Genomic DNA, 14,961 nt, shown 5'->3' with positions numbered 1-14,961 from the left:
CTGTATATTTGGTATATTTTGAGAATAATAACGCAAAAAATATTTCTTTTATTTAAAATGGGTAGCGGGTATCTCACAGTCGAGTACTCTCGACTGTAGCTTTCTTACTTGTTTTTTTTTGTAATCTGTAGTTAAAAACATATCGGAAACTGAATGAACATCATTATTTTCTCGTTTACATATTATACCTTGAAAGAGTTCAATTTTTGATCTAGTCTAAATTAACAATAATATTAATCTTTACTTTACATAGTCCAACGTCTAGAATAATTATCTTTTTTCACTTCTTTAACACTTATTATTTTGAGTTTATATCTAATGCGCCAAGCATTTTCTACTTATTTAAGTCAAATGCTTTGAGTTTGGTAAATCAGAAAAATATATTACTCTCTTGAATTCATTAGTTGAAGAAAGAAATGCATTTACATTCGCATTTGTCACGCAATCTCATTCTTGGGCTGCTTGGGGAAGCTTTAATCGAGGCAACAAGTGTGGAATTTCGGACTGGGCATAGACTGAGCCGGGAAGAAACTTGTTGAAAATGCAATGAGGCAATGGAGCATTGGAGCAATGAAGCAATGCAGATATGGAAATATTTGCGGGAATAACTCATGCAGATTACCTGGAAACTGTGCTGGAGAGCAGCGCTGGTTTGCCAGGCAGGCGGCAAATGAAAGACCCGCAAATGAAGTACGAGAAAATATAATTGATAAACATGGGTGAGTTCTAATTCTGGCGCTTTATCAGGCGAAGCATTGCCATTAATTAGGCGCTTGATTTATGAAGCCACTGATGGCGATAGTCTGAGTAGGCGACGCAATGTGAAAATGTCTCTAAATGATGAACCCGATGATGCTGCTCAGTGCAATGGTTGCGATTTATCTTTTGGCTTGGGCGTTGGTGGCGTGGGCCGTCGTGACGATCTCCAAATGTTACCCACTTGACAATTTACCACCTGCCTAAGCGATGTTCCATCTAGCAGGCACTGTCACCCATAAATCAGATGGTCAGCTTAATCGGGTCTTAAATGCTGGTAGCAGTAGCAGGACACCGTCCTTAAGCGCGTTCCTGCCAAGCGAAACAAGCGCGAGAATTGCAAATACTCATGATAAGTATCTTTTCTTTGGCTGATTGGCTGGCAACCAGAACCAGCTTGTGATCCTTGTGGCCCGCAGCCTCAAGTGCGTTCAAGCGGAAGTCGGCATTACACTTGAGCATGCGCAGGGAAAGGACATCGAGCGAGGGCAGCTTGAAGTTGTGGTGAATGTGCCACAGGCTTATATTAATTAAGTGCATGTTGCGCATTTCTTATGCTGCCATTCGACTTTATCGTTTTGGTATTAATTGGTGCCACTCTGCAAGGGTTGTCTTGGCCAGGACAATGACAACTCGATAAGCACATTGTGATCCCCAGTGCGATCCCTCGACATCATGCACCTGTTTTCCCCTCTTTCGCTCGTGGGTGAACACATTGAACTCGCTGTCCGAAAATTCACGTATCGCATTCTTATATCGTATATCATTTACAGGGTTCTGTCATTGCTTTCAGCCTGCTGTTTGTTGTCATGTTTACTTCGGCATATTCTACATATACCTACATACTTATTTCTATGCCATTGTTATAGCGGTATCAGAATTTCATGGTTTGTTTGTCATTTAACACCTTTCTAGGTGTGCACATTAATTATAAACGCAACGAACCTGCGCGACAATTCTCCACGAATACTTATGTTAGAAGGCTCTGTTTAGAACTCGTAAACGAAATCTATCTAGATCTCCAACTGTGCGCAGTTACGTCCGTCGCTGGCGAATGCTCATGCTGTTCCAAATTTGATAAAACCCTAATGTCATTATAAAGAATACAATATTTGGAGCAAATAAATAATTAGGGATTCAAATAAAACGTAGGGAAAAAATAAAATAATATCATTTAAGAAACACATTTGATCTGTTTATCAAATCTACTCAATGCTACAGATGAATATTGTGTTCGTATAATGACCAATTCTTTGTAAAAGTCCAAGTTATAATTATCATACATATGAAAATTTTTCCAAAAATTCACAAACTTTGTATATTTCATTGCATTAGTAAGCTGCTTACGATGTTTTTTTGTTTCTTAAATTCTAATTCAATTTAATTAAAGAGCGTCTCTTAAATGTCAACAACAATCAGATACAAGACACGAACCAAGAGCTTCAAGGAGCAACGCAGACTTGATTCTCTTATCGCAACCATCGATTTTGAGTATGTCGAGTGTTCTTGGCCCAAATGCACAAAATACAAATAAGAACCGAATTCCCCATGCTCCTTAAAAGATTTAATAAAGTATTTTCAATATTAACAGATTATTTTAAATGCACATTTCGTTTAAAATTAACTAAAACATAATAATTGATTTTATTTGTTATTTTGAATTTGAATCAATGTCTCATTTCATAAGTGCGTTACATATTGACTCTCTTAGTTGTTCTGCCCAAAGCAGACAAGTAGTAAAACTGTTTGAATACCAACGAAATATTTATTAGCCGAAAAAAAATTTTAATGAACTGAAAAGTTTTCAATAAAATAAAATCGACATCCAAATAAAATAAACTCTAAAGAGAAGAAATAAAATAATGAAGAGACAGAAAATTATCAAAAGCAAGTTCGTGCTCAGGTAGGGAGGTAGTATCCCTACAGCTCTGTAGTATAACATACGTATGTTTGTAGGTGCTATCGATGTCCTGAGCTCGCATGCAAATCGTGAATGCAAGAAAAAAGAGAACCAGCGAAAGGCACACACAGTGATCATCATAAGTACGCATACACGTAAGCTGCGTTTCTCAGATTGCGAGGTTCGAATTTCGAAGCTCCATCCGAGCAGTCGAGTTTGTTTGGCATCGCTTCGCATCGCTTGTGATTTTCTTATTTATTGATTTTCTACAATAAATTTCGCATGCTTGCATCCAATTTAAATAAAATTCGACAATTCTAAATCACCTCGTTTTGACGTGGGGCTACTGTATCTCCTGTTGGCCAGGTTGACCAGTTTGAGCCAGCTTTGTCGCTCTTCCTCGTACTCTTCCCCCGTCTCTTTCTTCGTCGGCACAGTTTGCGTGCGAGTCTACAACTGGCTTTTGGTTTCTGTTAGCGGAAATGCAAAACAAGGCCAAATCGGCAGATTTATTGACATCTTCGATGTTGGATGCGACTGCTGATGCTGCGCCGGCTGCTGCTGCTCAGTTGGCACTGCTTTGCATATGAAATGGCCAGACTAAGAACACTAAATATATCCATTCTCATGGATATCAGAGGGCATCTGAGTTATTGGCACGCTCGGTGCCGAAACGAGAACCACATTTCAGACCTCAGAATCTCATGGAACTTGTTCGGTTCTCTTCTGGAACTGGTTCATGACTCAGTCTCAATTTCGGCTTTTCTGTTTCTAAATCACATCACACAATCTCTAACTAGAAATTATGAATTCTAAATGAGCTCTGATTATACTTGCGTTTTTGTGTGAATACAACCTGACTCTACAGACTCGACTGTTTAACTGACTGACTGACTGAATGACTGACGGGCTGAGTCAAGTTATTCGTGGGAATTTGTTTATTCAAATTGCTTCAAACATCTGTTATGCATAACTCTTTTGTCGCAGTTTGCCAATTTCGATTCGCCTCTATTCGCTTTTGTTTCTATTAATTGAAAGTAGTTATTTGTATGTTAAAATCTATATGAATTTTAAACTCTTCTTCTGCAATAATGCTGATTCCCATGTCATTTCAACAAATTTATCGATTTTAATTAACCGATAGTCATTTCACTCTAATATTTATTGCCAATTTGCTGTGCGAATTTCAAATTCGCTTATTGCAAATCGATGACAATTTGACAAATGATTACTGCTTTAAAAGTTTCAATGATATCACAATTTTGTATGAAGATTAGTAGTTTTGTGCTAGGTGTATAATGGGGAATTCCCAATGAATCATGCTTTTAGATGATCTGATTTGACCCCAGGTGATGTGGATTATCCCTTGATTTGGCATTTGTTTCGATTTCTTTAAGCTTAGCTTCAAATGAGTTGGTTCACTTAGAGGGTAGAACAATATACAAATCTTGGAGTTAGGAAACACATCTTGATTTTAACAACATTTGATATAAATTCTTATTAATATAGGACAAAATCTTATAATTTTAGAAAACAAAAATCAATTTATAAGATAAAAAAATATAACGAATATTAAAAAATTTACTATTTATTTATTATCTTATTTATTTGGCGCATTCAGTTATTCAGTTGTATGTTAATCACTCTACTTACGAAATATGTACATATGTTTCTTATCATAGATTCGAGCAGCTTTGGTATTCTTCAGACTAATGTTCTAACCTGTAAGAATTTGTTCTCTCGATTTTAGAATCTTAATCAATATATCTTATTTTAAGATTTGAGAATGCTTAACTTAATATAGATAAAGAATATAGAAAATATGGTATACAATTTTCAATTTCAGATTGGTATAATTTCTATGTACAACATAAATCTAAACAAAAACAGCCCATGCTCAGTTTTTGAATCTTTAAGATAATTCAGTATGTTTGTCTGCAGTTCTGGCTATTATTAAAAACCTTAATGAACAGGTTAATATGATATGATTTGTACGGTACATTTTTTAATTTTAGTGAAATAATTAAAGCCGCCATATGCTGACCACCATTTGGCGCTCCCTTGAGCAATTTCATTAATTAAAATCGCTTTTAATGCGTATTACGGATTATGACATACCATTGCAAGTGTGAATGAGTGTGTTCATCTCATATACGGCACATTTATGTGGTCACTTGCCACTCGTACCTCTCTCATCCCACCTTCTGTGTCTGTTGCATGGCGCTTTTATTACAGCATATTATGCGGTTGTCATTTTGTATTAAAATTGTTAATTGGTTTTGTTTTTAATCTGTCAATCAATTAAAAAAACAACTGCGATTTAATTAATTAAATCAACAAAGACCGCAATAATCCAACACCAGCAACAATAAACGGATGTGTCCCACCCTCTTCGCTCTCCCCGCCCACAATCATGTCTTTGCGAATAATACCCAATTGTGTTTCGTGTCATGCCAAGACCGAGACTGCAAGAATTTTCTGTAGATCGTTAGATGACTCGTCTTGTAGAATGCTTCTTGCATTGAGTCTGGTGTATACACCAGACGCGCCCTCTTAGCGCAACGCGAAATTTCCCTAACGCCTACTTTTCTCGAACAGAATTTATACTCGACGAGTCTTGTAGATAATCAGTTCCGCATATACGGCAAAACGAGGTGATAAAGTCTTTTCGCATCTTGTGTCTACACATGACGGGACTGGAAGAAAACTTGTATATTGTCTACGAATAAAACACAATCGGGTAAGGTAACAATAATAAATAAATAAATTTAATGACGTCAATGCTGAAACTCTGTCCGTCTGACTTTTTATCCGTCGGTCTGCTGGCCTGCTCGTAACGCAAGCGAGGGGGCGTTGCCGAACTCTAAGTGGCCCTGACCAGTCATGGCACGGCATAACGGACTACCATCCGCCATTCGAATGGGCAAGAGGAGGGGAGGAGGGCAGGGGTTTTTCTTCCATTCCCATTCGAAGTTCGTATGCAAATTTCCATACATTTATTTTCCACACTTTGGGCAAGCAGCGCCGCAAGCTAAAAATGATAAAGCGGCTTCATTTTTTTCTTTTTTTGTTTATTTCAAGTTTCATTTTGTACCTTGTGGAGGTCCCACTTCAATTCCCTCCTCCCCCACACCCACTCACCACTGTACCTATGGCTGACTCTCCGTCAACGTTGCAAACGTAATTATGCAAATTAACTCTTTTCGGGGCCTTTGAACGCCTGCTCAGCGGGTCGCATACCCCCCAGAGCACCTACTTCCTCCACTTCCCCTCTCCCTTGCTACGCCAGGCAACATGATCGCATTAAAATGGAGTTTAATATGTATATATGTATGTGTATGTGTGAGTGCACTCGTATAATGTTCCTTATGTAAGATGCCTGTTAAAATTTAGCTGTAGTCCAATTGCCTATGGGGGACTGTGCAATTTGTTTTCTTTCTTTTTGTAATTTTGTTGCTAACTAATTTTATTTGCTCCGCTTTGTTCGTGCTCACTCAATATGACATAACACCTTCTTCTCCACTCCTTCCTGAAGCTCACTTACATCTTCAATCGGTCACTAGCTTTACTTGTCTCTATTTGTTACATAGGTAATTTCCTGCATTCTAATATAAAATAAAAATATGGACATTTTCAGCCATTTGGCAATAGCAGGCTTTGCTAATACTCATGTGCTTATTTGATAGACCCGTAATGTTTTATATTTTATTTTATTATAAATGTAAATATATATATTCGATATGTACATATGTATGTATATTCCATTTTGTGTAGTCAAAAGTATTTTATTTGAGCCAGAGGAGGTTTTTAGTTTAAGCTTACTAACTACATTCACTTAGAGTCGTTATTGCGAATAACGACAGTAACGTAAAGCAAAACTTAAAAGAAAATATTTGAAATTATTTTTTAATGTGTATGTTTTTGTAGCTGACTACGATCCTTCGGATTGGTAGAAACAAGTAAGAAAATTACAGTCGAGTGTGCTCGGCTATGAGATTCCTTAGAAACACTGCGGTAATATTCTTAAAATATACCAAATTAATCTACCATAAAAATACAAAATACAAAAAATACCGATAGCTATGTTAGGTATATTGAATTAGTGCTACACTCAAAATATACCATAGATTACAAAATATACCAGATTGTCAACCAAAAAACTAAAACCTGTAGTAAGTAAATAAAGTCTACAATTTTGAACTGATCGCTGCAAATTTTCAGAAATCATAAATGATTCTGGTTATTTTCGGAGGTCTTCTTCTGTCTATTACATACATTTCTACAGGCACGTAGATATTATACCCTTCTTCTTCCTATTGGTAGCAGCTATAATAAAGTGACACAAAAAGTGTAGCTTAATTAGCAGAGTCTTGCGATTTTATACGAAAACTTTTCATTAACGTCAACGGCTTTATTTTTCGATTCATTTTTATTGCAATTATCAGAAAAGAAAAGAAAAGAAAACAAAAAAAAAAAAATTCCAAACCATTTTTAGCTCTAATTAAAGTCTAGAGCTATAAGAATTTCTTTTTCTTATTTTTAAAATTGTTTCAGTTTATGTTTTTTTTTTCATTGTAAAGATGGTCGCACGTGACATCCATCAGAGAATTATCCAAATACATTTTTTAAAGACCTATTAGCAAATCTGTACTCGTCAAACATTACAGAAAATGTAAAAAATATATCTAAGCCGCGCTTAGCTACCACATTAGCACAAGAAAATTAATCAACTGATATTTTCTCTGTTTTCATTGCATTTAAAAAGAGAGACGCGAAGTGACTATTATGTAAGAAATAGTGTTAAACTAAACTGTTGCTAAGTGAGTTTTGGTTCTAAAACGGAATTTAAGGATAAGGCAACTAAATGGGTAATACAGAATATTTTTTAGATCAAAATCCTATGTTAATACTTTAATTTTGAATTTGAATTAAACAATTTGATTAACTGCAGTTTCAATCGACGCACTTGGATTGTATCTGACGTTCCTGTTGTCAACTTTGATTGAATTGAATTGAACTGAATTGAGACTGAAAAAGTGCATTAAAAGACGCCGACGACTATGGCAATAATTGTAATCGAACCATTTGGAGTCAGAGTCAGAGTCAGAAGTCGCCATTCGCAAGGAGGCAGCAAAGCCTAAATAAATTCGTCATTATAAATCATGAGCTGCTACGGAGCCGCACAGATCGCTTCGGTTTAATTAATCACCGCTGGGGCACAGACGCAGACGCAGACGCAGTTGGTAAAGCTTGTTGTCGAAGTTGCTGTAGCTGCAACAGTGGCTGCAACTGCAGCAAGTGCTCAGGTCTCAGCTGGAGATTTGCGAAAAAGATGATATTTATGGCAACTTTGACAGCGGCGACATGAATGTCCGAATAGACTCATTGCCAGGGGCCGCACAGACTTGCCACAGATTGAGTGCTGCACGCGTAGTGACCACCAGCAGCGGTGCAACATAAGCAGCAGCAACATCAGACAATGTCGCGACTTCGAAGCGGGCGACAGTTTTTAATCGTAGCAATAATCATAACTGTGATTTGTATGACTCTGTTGCCAATGCCACAATACTCCAATGTGCTGTGGTGCCACCAATGGAGCCGCCGTTTGACCATATCGGCGATGAGAGGTGAATTATTAAAGCGTTTTGCAATTTATGCGACACGAAAAGCGTTCGGCTGCCGTTTGAAGCCGTCATAAGCTGCCGCTCCCACCTGCCACCGTTTTGACCCGCAGCGCTCGGACTCATGCCCCATCCTCTGCCTCTGTCTCTACCTCTACCTCTACCTCTACCTCTACCTCTACCTCTACCTACGCCTCTCCCCACCATAGCGAGTGGCTTGTTTGTGCTTGTGGCATGGCGACTCACGCTGCAGTGGAGCGCCTAGTTGGTGGCTTACCAAATGAGGAGATCGAGCTCTTTTTGTATGGTACTTTTGCCTTCGTTCAACTCTTTCAGAATTTGTAATTTACGTGGCCCCACAAGTTGTGGCGCTACCGCGTCTACCGGCGATGGGTGCATTTACATTGCCTATATAAATATTTATAAGAGAAAATCAAGAGTTCATCATGACTCCCAGAAGCTGTTGTAATAACTGATTGCCGCACTATGAATGGTTCCATTTCAACGATACTCTCTACTAATGAGAAATAATTGACTCTCGATTAGGAATCTTTAGGTTTCAATAACTTTGTATTATGCAGTAAAAATTATATATATTTATCTTTTTGACTGTCTTTTATGGACAAACTTAGAATATTTCAATATCCAAATGTTTATTTTTGTATGGCTTTTGCTGACAAAGTTAAACTAAACAATTAAAGTGTTAAATCAAATAAATAATTACAACAACTTAAAATAATTAAGAAAAGAAATACTCTTATTTACGAGTCCACAACTATTTCATAAAATGGTAACTTTCTCAAACGCTTCTAATATATTATATGTTAAGGCAGCTAACCAACATTTTCTTGCATTTATTTGCTTTTTTGCTGTAGTCGCGTTTATGTTTCCCATTGTCGTTCCTATAATCGTTACGTTTGAGCACAGAGGAGTCTGAGACTTTGTTTCTTCAGCTTTAGGTTCCACTTCAACTTCGGTTTCAGCCTGAGCCTCGTATGCAAAATATTCAAGGATGAGTACAAATCGATTGGCTTTTGTTGCTGCTGCGATTGTTGTTGTGCTGGGCTTTAGTTAGAGCTAAAATACATTTGTTTATGCTAAAATCGCCCAATTAGTAAGATTGTTATTTCTTGTATAGTTCGCTGATGCTTGCTTGCTGATATCAAGCAGGAGTCGAAGCCAAAGCTGCAGCTTGGAGATGTGGACTGAGCTGCTCTGAGTTGAGCTGAGGTGAGCTGAGTGGTCAACTACGGTCTTCGGCATGCCCATTTGTTTGTATTTATGCATTCGAAACAATATCAATTGTAATGAATTTTGAATATCGTTAAGCGTGAGGCAGCAGACCGCGCCACGATCACTTCCATACCCAACCCCGACCCCGGCCCCGACGGTCGTCGGTCGTCGGTAGTCGGACCCATTCCCGATCCCGGTTCCTGGGGCAACAGTGGAAACTGTCGCAAAATGGAATGTTCGACTGTAGATGATGCACGATATGAATATGGTTCCCAGGGTCCTCTGTTTAACCTGCAGTTTGTTGCAGTTGCGGCACATGTTCTTCCTGCCACAGTTGGATCAGCTCAATGGTCCTTTCCACGAATGCTGGCTAAATTCCGTGGACATGTATGGCTTATAAGCAAATAATTATTTGGCAAACAACTGGCACCCTCGACATCGAGCTTAACTCCAAATATACAAAAAGTATTCTGTTATGTTTTGGCATGTCTGTAATTCAAAACAAATGTTGCACTTCCTTTTGGGTTTGGGGCACATTGCAATACACCTTCACGCTTCCCCCTCCATCGTGAGCGTGTCTGTTGAATTATATCGTCATGATCTCCATGATCGTCGTGTCTTCCATCCGTTTTATTCCGTCCAAACAGACTTACAGCCAAATGGCCAATCATCCGTTCCCCAGCCCCTCGACAATTTTCCAGCTCGACCGTTTTGTGTGTCATCGTTTGATTTGTCATTATCATCGTGGCCTGGTGCACAATTCGTGTTCATGTGCCCCTCTCTGCTCCTCCGACTTTCCTCATTCGTTCCTCTATACTCTGCACTTTACACTCCATTCGCCATTCTTCATTCTCCATTCTCCACTTTCCTCTTCCCAGTCACAGAGCAGTTACATGAAAATTACAATGGTACCCATTAAAGCGCCCGCGAATATCAGTAATAACCAAGTTGTAAGTACTACGAAATCGTTCCTCAGTTGTTAGTGCCGTTGTGTGGGACCCAATCTGATAGGTTGATCGAAATTACATTTGCAAATTGCTAAGAGCACGAACTCTTTATTAGATATGTTAGTTAGAAAAGCTCAAAGCTGAATTCATACTCAGCTCAGCAGCATTATTTCACTTCCAAATTCAAAATTACAAAACAAAATAAATCATCATTATTATCTTGCTTTCATATCTTGTGGTAATGCTTAATTTCTGATTATATAAATTATCAGATAATTTGTCAACTGCAACCATTAATATTAGATGTTGTCTGATCATTAATAAGCCGAATTTTTAGACTAAATAATCATCATTAAAATGTTAATCATTTAATGTAATAACTAGGAGATTATACCATAAATTAATTGACAAATGTTGTATCATACGTACTATTATGGGAACAGTTTAAAAATTATTTAAAATCATTAAATTTAATATTGACATATACATATATGTTAGAAACGAAATTAAGAATAGCGCGACATTTTTTTATAATTATTGTTTTATTATTTATTCAAGGGTGTCACAGAAATAGCTTACGCTCAATTCTGCCTTAATGTCAGAATAAAAATGCCAATCATAAAGGGTTGCCAGAAATTCGTAAATGGGTCTTACATTACAACTATTAATTTTTTTATTAAATGCGAGATATCTAATAAAAAGCTAGGAAAATATCTGTGTGATTTTTTGTCGAAGATATTAAAGAACTACTTTTGTATGGGAAAAAACGCCACTTACTAGGGGTCTTAGTTGCTTTGGCTGACTATCTGGTATTTTTAGCGCTCTATAGTATATCGTGGATGTAGTACCATACAAATATACAAAATATATATTATTTTGGTATATTTGGAAAACAATACAGTAATATTTTGCTTTTATTCAAACAGGGCTCACTCGAATGTAGCTTTCATACTTGTTTTAAATACTTTAGTTGTCTTCGAATGTATTAAAACTTAAATTGGAATCATATTTTGACTTTTTTTTTAGCTTTTTGTTTTGTTCTTAAGCGGACAAATTTTGGAATTTAAGAATAGCGTCACTTACAATATTTTCGTGAAACTTTAGGACTTAGTTATTTAAAAATATTCGCATAAAAAATTGTGATAACCAAAAAAAAAATTGGAACAAAAAAGAAAGAGAAATCTCTGGGAGCAGCACTACATTGTTTGCGTCAAATAAAATCAGAGCAATTTTCATTTCATACTAAGTATAACACCGAAAATCAAAAGCTACAAGAATGGCCTAAGAGAATTGTCAGACAATCCGTGGGACTGAAGCAGAAAACGGAGACTGAAACAATTTTGAATATAGACCAAACTTGACATTTAAATTATGGGAAGCAAAGATCACAGGATCGTCCAATCTCTAGATAAAACTGAAGCTCAACTGACAGGGGGAACTGGTAAATAATTTGAGGAACAGTCATTTCAGTCAAGCACCTGCAATTTTAGCGGATTTATAATAAGTGTGGAGTCGAGTTCTGTTTTGGTTTTTTTTTTTTGTTAGTTGCCTGCTGAGCCTTCTGCTTATTGTTTCATTTGGTTCTCTTTCGCTTCGCTGTATATTTATTTTCGGGGAATAACAATTGAGCAGTCGGATGGCAATAAATATATGGCTCATAATAATTCTAATTGCTTTTCAAATAAACACTGCCAACAACTTGAATAATAAACAATTAGTTCCGGGCGCCGTCTGCTATTGTGAATGCTTTGAATACTTGTACATATAATATACGAGTGTTTTTAAGATGTTTTCCCCATATCCGAATAGCACATTAAGAACCACAGAAATAATATTTACATCAATTAGGCGGCCTATCAAAATAATATTAAAGAGATTTATAAACCTGCTTGTGAATTATGAAATAATCCGCAACTGATTTGCTTCGTATCGCATTCGAAATTCGAAAGGGAAAACCTGAAACTGGCAGCATTTAGACCACATGCAGAGCAAAGGCAAGTCAAAGGTGTAAACGCCCGGAGGCGCCAACGAGAGCTACCGGAGTCGCAGTCAACATCGAAGACGTCGATGTATCGAATGCTGTGCCTCAGCCACAGTTGCCATACCGCCTGCTGTGATAATCTTCCGTTCCGAGATGTTTTAATCGGTTATTACATTTGTTAGCCTGTTAGCAATAGCCTTTGGTGGCATTCTCTGTTGCTTGACACATGCTACTGATTTATTTTAGGTAGCTCTGATCTGATCCCCCACATAATGAGTAAGAAACGGATATTCGAAGATTAAACTGTTTACATCAATATATAGAATATAAGATACTAATTACAGTGCTTGTCATTACTATCTTACCAAGATAAAGAAAACTTAAGTGCTTATTTATATAATAATATCATAATGTATACGAATTGAATAGAGTTATTCAATCACAAAACATTCATAAATCTAAAGTCGAGTGGGCTTGACTTTGAAATACCAGGTACCCATTTAAAAAAAAAAATCAAATAACAAAATAGTGTAATATACAATAAGTATTCCAAAAAATTCTGGAAAATATTAACAGTTATATTCAATAATAAAACATCATAAAGTATAAAATTTACCAGATATACCGGCTTTTGCAATATAAAATATTTATTTTTTCTGATATAAAAGAGGCTTGTTATTTGTTTTTATTTATTTACACTAAATTTAATTTGCTTGCAACAATAAAACAACTAGATGACCACATAATTATAATACTTTTCCAGACTCTTGGTAGCGGGTATAACAACTTGCATGCGCTAGCTTTGCTCATCTGAAACTTTAGAGCAAATGCTTGATAGCTTAATCTTACGCCATAATCTAACGATTTTTAAAAGTAAGCTTAGAACCCACAGAGACCGTTGCACATCTATTTAAACTATAGTTTTTATGCGATAAAATACTAATAATGCACATTAAAAGTCAAACTAAAGTAAACTTCTTCAGTGAATCGTTCATCGAATGCATTTACAGAATAGATTTCATCTGTATCCGGTCTGACTGGCTAGCTGGTTGCCTGGAAGGTTGGTTTGCGTGGGCCCAGGTCTGAATGGTCGTGGGTACGGCCCCTAAATGTTTTGCCATTTATTTGTTGCATGAATTATGAGCATAAGCATACGGGCGACAAGAGTTGCGCTCGTTCAACTGAAACTGACTACTAAATGGCCATCCGCGACAACTCAAAGAGGGGCCAGATCCAGGTTCAGGTTCAGGTCCAGATCCAGGTCCAGGTCCAAAGCTGCCATATTTTTATGCCATTTTCGCACATGTTCGTCGCGCATGCAAAAGTGTCGAAATATTTATGTTCCACTGAGAATTAGCAACAACAACAAGCAAACAACGACATCTCGTTGTCGCCGTCGTGCATTGAGCATTGCTCAAAATGAGGGGACGCTATGTGCGGGGAGCGTAACGTGTTTTATTGAATGAAACGGCGTTGCATGGCGTTGATTCATAAATGTGGCCCAGACCGAATGCCACTCGCAAAACCTTATGCAAATGCGAGTCCGACCTACGCATGGGCACAGATTGAATAAAGGCAAAGATTTGTTGCCAGCAACCGAGGTGCAAATGATCTTCCAGCGTGTCTCCCGATTTCGACTCTGACTCTGATGCAGAGAACAACAAAAGTAAGAAGAATAGAATGAAAATATTGACTACCTGACACCCTACAACCAACTAAACAAATACTCTTATTTCAAGGCTAATGAATTTTCAAAATACTTTAAAACTACTTGTATACTTCTTTTTAGATTTTTTACTGATTAAGTGATTTAATCAGTACAGCAATTGAGTACCATAACAACATATTCAAGGGAAAACTTATATCATACCTCATATCCTAAGGTCGTATATACTTGTATATAAAGTTATCATTGAACTCTGTTACAACGAGTATGGTTTAAATATTATATTTATACTATTTCCTTATCGATTCAATTATGCACTTATCATATAGTTAAAACAATAAAATAAGTATGGATAGCATGAACTGTGTAGGCCTTCAGCCTAATTACTTCAACTACTTTAGACGAAAATATATCAAATATTGGTTTTAGGTTTGAAACTCTCTTCTTCGCCAAACGAAAGTTTGTAGGGTATGCAGCATCTTCCCGACTTGAACTTGGTTTGGCTATCACATTTCAGATTTCACGTGTTAAATTTATGCTGTGCATGAGAATTACAAATCAATGAGATGCGCCTTCGACTGCACTGCATTATAGAAAGATTGCCAAGATGGACAATTCTTAATGCTAATTGAATATTCGCTTTCTTTTTGGCAGCTGACTTCCTGATTTATAAAGATGTTAGGAGATGGCATCGATAGTCGATATCAAGTTCGTTTTGCCTATGCTTAGCATTCATCGATTCATAATACTTGCTTCTAAATAACTCATTTATAGAAATAGATCTGCACCGACAGACACAGACACAAAAACAAACACTCAGTTTGAAAATCATTTGGATCATTTTGGGATTGGTTGTT

Source organism: Drosophila albomicans, chromosome 2L, assembly GCF_009650485.2.
Source record: "Drosophila albomicans strain 15112-1751.03 chromosome 2L, ASM965048v2, whole genome shotgun sequence".
In the NCBI taxonomy this organism is placed as follows: domain Eukaryota; kingdom Metazoa; phylum Arthropoda; class Insecta; order Diptera; family Drosophilidae; genus Drosophila; species Drosophila albomicans.
This window is presented reverse-complemented; position numbering follows the sequence as displayed.